Source organism: Triticum aestivum, chromosome 2B, assembly GCF_018294505.1.
Source record: "Triticum aestivum cultivar Chinese Spring chromosome 2B, IWGSC CS RefSeq v2.1, whole genome shotgun sequence".
NCBI lineage: Eukaryota > Viridiplantae > Streptophyta > Magnoliopsida > Poales > Poaceae > Triticum > Triticum aestivum.
Genome location: NC_057798.1, coordinates 384,090,698 through 384,098,495, shown reverse-complemented (window position 1 = coordinate 384,098,495; position 7,798 = coordinate 384,090,698).

The window sequence follows — 7,798 nt, the reverse complement described above, 5'->3', positions numbered from 1 at the left end:
AAGAGAGTGATGGCTACCTGAAGGAGCATGCATGCGAGAGAGATGGGCGTGAAAGGAGTGAACAAAAAAGGGATTCAAATATTTGAATTCGAGATGATGATACATGTAATCCATACTCGAACCAAAATTGATCTATCAAACATGCATACTCATATGAATTCACGCACATCTATGTTATTTAATATGTAGATATTACTGATCCATACATTTTAGTAGAACATAATTTGGTTAAATTTTTCGAATTCAACCTTAAGATTTCGAGATCGTTGTATTTGTAAATCATATTATACATATAAAGGAGCAGAATTCTTTGTTGTGCTTTTGAAAGTATATATGTAAAAAAATGATGTATATAGAATGTAATTCCAATTGAAAATGGATCCCGCCCGAAAAAAATAGTAGAATACAAACGGGATTCGAATTGAGTTGGCACGGTAAACGTGCACTGTGCAAAATTTGAACGAAGCGGGGAAAGTCGCAGTAACCGCCCGAAACCAAAATCTGCGAGATGGAAATCACTACTGCCTATCCCTGCCGCGCAAAGCCTATCTGCTGGATTTCTATAGGTTTCGATAGGGGTAGGTTTGTAATTTCACCCAAACGTGACGTAACCGCCTCTCACCCGGATTCATACACGGTGGGCGCCAAAACACAGTGTGCCCTCGGCCGAAATCGACTCCCTCCCCGATTCATATTCATACACGGTGGGCGCCAAAAACAAACTCTCGTCGGCAAATATTCGGTGTATGCGAGATTACCGTCCTATCCCCAACCGACTAATGTTGCTGTGATGTAGTAGAAATTTGAAACGGGGGCTAAGTTTGTAAATTTCCTCGCATTTGAGACAAGCGCGCCCTGACTACATGGTTCCCCCCTTCCTCTCTACCTCCCTTTTCCCCATTCGTACTCCGTGGGCGCCAAAACACCCTCTCCACCCCACCCTCCTCCGTCCGCCGCCGTCCGCCACCCCATCCACCGCCGTCCTCCTCCACCATGCCGGAGCTGATACCCCGACGCCGCCGTCCATTACAAGAGATCGACCTCTCTCATCCACGCCTTCGGACCGGGATCCTTGCATCCAGTCCTCTCGCTTCATCCCCGCCGTCGTCCACCTTGCCGGCGCCGCTCCTACGACCGTCTCGTCCACCGCGCCCCGCCGCCACCGTCTACCCTCCTAGATCTGCTTCCACGCCGCCGACAGCCATCGCTACCGCAGCACCGTCAAATTCTCACCAGATGCGTACACGGCGCCGCACCAGAGGCGGTACTCTTTCGTATCTACTCAACTTATTTATCGCAACAAGAAAATAGATCGCCACTGCTTTACTCTGATTTCCTGTCTTGGTTGCTAAGTTGCCTTTGTCCGGTTTGCACCTTCAGATCCGCCATGGCACGCTCAACACTATACTCCCAATGCTTATGGTTTTCCCCTTTTATATTCCACACTAGTTAAATCACAGTAGACTAAATTTCAAAATTGGGTCAGTCGATTTTTCAGAGCTCGCCGGAGTTCGCCGGTGCGATCCAAGGGGCTCGGGTGGTTGTGGGGCCTCGCCGAACAAAGAAAACTCGACGCGGGTGTGGGTTGGGGGTGGCGGAGGAACATAGGAGGCGGGGTCCAGTGGTCCGGCCGGCGGCCCGTGCGGTGTTCTGTATGGGAAGAATCACAGACGAGGAAGAAGAAGGGTTAGGAGACGTAGGATCTTCATCCAACCGCCTGAAATGGTCGAGAGACAGCTGGGAGTTGCATTCTTAATGCGCTCTGGTTCATCATGTGTGGGCACTGCGCAACCAACATTTTATTATCCAAAATCTGCTTGCTCTTCTTTACCATGTTCGATAGAGCTGTGACACAAAACGTAGGACCGACTCCAGCAGACTGTACCCATACTTCACTGGCCACACCACTAGCCCCACCACACAGGACCTGCACTCCAGCAAAAGGTATACCGATTTCATTTGCCATAGCACCAGCTGTACCACAGAAAAATCCCACTCCAGCAAAAAGTACAGCAAGTCCACCGGCCGAAGACCTATCCCAACTGCAGAGACGGCCAATTCCTGCAGATTGGAACCCCATTCCATTTATTCCCAGTTTAAAAGACAATGCTTTCAATGTTGTTAGGGACTACGTGCATATATTCCCATCATGGGAAGATTATTGTGAAGACAAACACCATTTTCACATCTTCCTGTCCAACTTACGTGTAAGTGCTATTATTCATGGTTATTATTTTCCTGTTTTCTGCTGATTGAACACATCAATGATTTACATTACATTGTTGTAACTAGGCGAGGGTCAATCTGGATAGTCATGACGAGGAAAGCTTTCTTGTGCTTTTCAAGGAAGCATTGCAGCAGTATCGGTGTTACCTGAGGAAATCACACTTTGGTGGCAAATCTATAAACGAATTTCCGGTGAAGTCTCATGTGCTAAATTTAGAAGACATTGAATGGAAAAACATTGTTATGCACTGGTCTCGTTCCCAGGATGAGGTACTGTCTATGAAATCACATGACAATTTGAACTTCTACTTTTCCGCATGTGCCTTACGGATCTTGTTTGCAGGAAATCTGCTCGAAGAAGAATTCCGGTTTGAAAAGAACGACAGGATATCGCAAATATGCTGCCCGCTGCTTTGCTCTTGTTAGTACCTGTTGTCCTGTATCACTGTACTTGCATACATACCTGGTTCATTATGTGACAGCAGTATGCATGATAGCTTGCTTATCAATTGTTCGCTCCAAATTCTTCAGTATCCAATGCCAATGTTTTTTTAGCTCTGCATTGTTCTTGTAAGTACATGTTGTCCTTTATCAGTGTACTTATAATGACAGGTAGTTGTTCATGTACCATCACTCTGCAGCTTATTTTCCTTTGCCCTCCATTTTCTACACATCGGATCTATATTTACTCTTACCATAAGGTTGGTACTGAAGAAGTTTAGTTGTGCATTGCTCTTGGCTGTACCTTTTGCCTGTATCGCTGCACTTACATTTATAGCTACTTGGTTATGTAGCATCACTCTTCATCTTATCTTAAATATTCTCCATTTTTTCGTATATTATCACATCTATATTTACTCTTAACAAAATGTAGAATAAAGGCAATGCTTATGAAGAAGATTCTGTGGTAAACTTCTTGAATTGCCCCCCCCCCCCATCAGCATGGACAAGGCCTTTATAGAGCCTGTCTTCACCAATAATGTAAGTTTGTCCATCTCAAGCCTTCAAACTTTGTTGTATATATTTGGTTAGGCATGACTGCAACAGCTGTTTATTTTTGGTGTTTGCATCAAATTGCATGTTTAAAGTTTATTATGTACTCCCTCCGTTCCAAAATAGATGACCCAATTTTGTACTGAAGTTAGTATAAAGTTGGGTCATCTATTTTAGAATGGAGGGAGTAGTTCATAAACAAAAGTTTGTCCTTTCTCAATTTAAGTTTTCAGTTGTACAACCAAGTTCCTTATTCATACCATGTAAATTAAAGTATACAGAGCAAGTGATCTTCTTTTGCACTGCATGTATGCTTCTGTTCTTCATCCGTAATCCAGTGGTGTGGTGAACCTACCCACTACAGCACAATGTCATATTCTGCAATGTCTTAACTATGAACAATGTCATATCATTCTACTACTCCCTCCGTCCGAAAATACTTGTCATTGAAATGGATGTATCTAGATGTATTTTAGTTCTAGACACATCCATTTTGATGACAAGTAATTCCGGACGGAGGGAGTATTATTTAAACCGTCTCTTTATTTGCCAATCTGAAATGGGATAAATTGACAGCACACTAACCATTGATACTTATGAGTTCTTGATCTGTAATCCAGTGGTGTCGTGAAGCTGCCAACTCCTTCACAATGTCATTTCCTGCCATGTCTTGACCTGAACAATACCATATTGTGTTAATGCAATTTTAAACTATGTCACTTTATTCGTCAGTAAGAAATGTGATGAATTGTCAGCACTGATACTTTTATGTGCAAAACCTGTCATCTGTCTGCTTGTTTATCTTTCAGAGTGAGGAAGATTTAAGTGTTGAACAAGCGCAGTCTCATCATCTTGCTCAACTACTTGTGTTGCAGCTCCCCAGCAGGGCTAACCTTTCTTGAACTCTATTGAAGTGTTGTCGGTTTTGTATATTATTTTGTCGGCGTGTTTATTTGCACTGGTGGCGATCTTTGATGCCCAGTGTATGTAATCTGTTGTCTGCTTGTGCTTTATTATCATAGTGGCGAACTTTGATGCCCAGTGGATGTAATATGCTGTAATTTCTTTATTGTATAGTCTAGGTTTTTTATTATTCATGATGCTGCAGTTATTTTACTGTCTTCGCAATAAACCGGCCAAACCGTAAAATTACGGTACATAATCGGGCCGTCATGCAATCACGATGTAGGTTGGGCCTGAAACGTGCCGAACAGCTAACGGGCCGGCAGCAGCCCAAAATGAACCCCGACCCATGATTGTGCGAATCAAATCATGGGCTTTTAACAGGCCAAAATTGTCTCGGTCCTTGTTTGTCCCAATCAGATATCGGCTGTGAGCAGGCCGGATGCAAACCGGGCCGTAGTTAGGCCCAACTATATGACGGGCATTTAACAGGCCGAAATTAATATAGGGCCAAAATGTTAAACGGGTCCTTAAGAGGCCAAAACTAATGTCAGGCCGAATTACTAAGTGGGCCTCTAGCAAGTGGGCCCAAAAGCATAGTGTCCAGTTGACGGGCCGAATCTGATATGGGCCATAATTGAGCCCATAGCCTCTTAAAGGGTCGTACCTGATCTGGGCCGTAATTTGGCCCAGAACATGGTAGGCTTTTAACGGGCCGGATCTCATATGGGCCACTATTAGGCCCGGAACGTGGCAGGCCGTTAATGGACCGGATCAAATATGGGCCGGCATTTGGCCCAAAACATGGCAGCCAGTTAATGGGCTGGCCTACTAGGGCCCTCAAATTCTTGTGGGCCTACAGCTGGGCCGGCCCGTTAATGTCGGCGAAATCTCGTGGGCCTTTAGCCGGGCCGGCCCATTATGATCCGCAAGAATCTTGTGGGCCTTTACCTGGGCCGGCCCATTATGGCAAACAAAAATCTTGTGGGCCTTTACCTGGGCCGGCCCATTATGGCCCGCGAAATCTTGTGGGTTGTTAGCTGGGCCAGCCCATTATGGCCCGGAAAATCTCGTGGGCCTTTAGCTGGGCCGGCCCATTATGGTCCGCAAAATCTTATGGGCCTTTAGTTGGGCCGGCCCATTTAAACTTGATGGGCCGGTCCACGTGTCAACATATCATAGGCGTGTCTCGCCCATTGGATGAGTGACACCTGTGCCAGCGCGGACCTGACACGTGTCTCCTCCAGCCAATGATGATTTTACACGTGGAAAATCCCCATTGGTCGGGGCTGTTAACGGGTTATCGGATCCAAAACTCGACCAGATAGCTTAACGGCGTTCCGTTACGGTGGATGCCATGTGCCGGTCACCCTTGATGAAAGTACTTCTGTGACGCGCGATTTATCGTCATGGAAGTGGACACTTCTGTGATGATAATTTTGGTAATGTCATGGAACACTTCTAGGATAGCACATGTATGACTATCTTGATTCTGTCATAAATTTGTCATGGATATACATGCATGACAAAAAACGTGACCTACTGTGACAAACACGTATCATCACGGAAGTGTATTTTTTTGTAGTGGTGTGGCCAGTAATAGGGATGCCCAGTCCCTTAATGAAAAGAAAATTTTACTTTATGTTGTCAAATAATTAATTTCTTTGAAAATTTTGGTATGGAAGGCACCCATGAATACGGCTAGCCAAGGATTGTAAAAGAATGGTGGAATAAGGAATAAACATTATTTTATGTTTGGGAGCCACCTATGATTTACCTGACATTGAAGATATTGGGAATTCTCGGTCGGTTTTTTTGACAGGAATAGCATGCCTCCCAAAACAATTTTATCTCTCAATTTAAGCTTTGTGTTGTAGCACCTCTACAGATCTCTGCTTTCCTCTGTGAAGGGACTATCTACTTACTTTTATGCAAATTTTTTTTATTTGAGTCTCCATCTTGTCTTATAAAGCACCAACTATGGAACACTATTGTCATACTTGTGCATTGGATGTAGATAATATTTGAGTGTGTTTCATGGATAGGTCAATGATTGAGCATAATGGGCTATGGATACCTTTCTTTAGCGTTGATATTTTGCAAGACATGGTTGCTTGTTTATATGCTTGAGTATTAAGGTCTTCATGTCAAATTATAGACTATTGCTTTGAATCATCTAAAGTCAAAATGCCCACGGTATAAAGAAAATAATATGTGATGAACATGACGGGTAGCATTCCACATCAAAAATTCAATTTTTATCATTTACCTACTCGAGGACGAGCAGGAATTAAGCTTGGGGATGTTGATACGTCTCCAACGTATCTATAATTTTTTATTGTCCATGCTATTAAAGTATCAATCTTGGATGTTTTATACTCATTACCTAGCAACTTTATAACATTTTTGGGACTAACCTACTAACATAGTGCCCAGTGCCAGTTGATGTTTTCTGCTTGTTTTTTAATTTGCAGAATGTCAATACCAAACAAAGTCAAAATGCCCCAAAACTTTTTGGAGAATTTTTTCTGGACAGAGAACACCCAGGGAGCCAAAGGACGACACGGGAGAAGGCCCGTGGGGCCGACTAGGCACCAGCATGCGCCAGGAGGCCCAAGCACACGCCCTGGTGGGTAGTGGAGCCCACACAAAACTTCTCCACCGACAACCACCTCTATAAATATACTAAAATCCCAAAAACCCTAGGGGAGTCGACGAAACACTTTTCCATCCACCACAAGTTCCAGAACCACAAGATCCAATCTATAGGCCTTTTCCGGCACTTTGCCGGTGGGGGCAATGATCACGAATGGGTTCTTCATCATCCTTGTTGCCCCTCTTGATGATGCGTTAGTAGTTTACCATAGACCTACGGGTCCGTAGGTAGTAGCTAGATGGCTTCTTCTCTCTTTTTTATCTTCATTACAATGTTCTTCTTGATGTTCTTGGAGATCTATTTGATGTAATGACTTGTTGCGGTGTGTTTGTTGGGATACGATGAATTGTGAGTTTATGATCAAAACTATCCATGAATATTATTTGAGTCTTTGTTGAACTCTTTTGTGCATGGTCTTAATAGCCTTGTATTTCTTCTCCGAAACTTTGTTTGGTTTGGCCAACTAGATTGACTTTTCTTGCCATGGGAAGAGGTGCTTTGTGATGGGTTCGATCTTGTGGTGCTCAATCTTAGTGACAGAAAGAGACATGACATGCATGTATGGTTGCTATTAAGGATAACAAGATGGGGTTTGTTCCTACATGAATAGATCTTGTCTACATCATGTCATCGTTCTTATTGCATTACTCCATTTTCCATGAAATTAATACACTAGATGCATGCTGGATAGCGGCCGATGTGTAGAGTAATAGTAGTAGATCAGGCAGGAGTCGGTCTACTAATATTGGACTTGATGCCTATATACATGATCATTGCCTTGGATATCCTCATAACTATTTGCTTTTCTATCAATTTCCCAACAGTAATTTGTTTACCCACCGTATGCTATTTTCTTGAGAGAAGCCTCTAGTGAAATCTATGGCCCCCGTGTCTATTTCCTATCATATTAAATCTAAAAATACCTTTCTGCAACTTTTCTTTTGTGTTTTAGTTACATCTATTTATCAAATCTCATACAATTTAATCTATCTCAATTCAAATGAGGGATTGACAACCCCT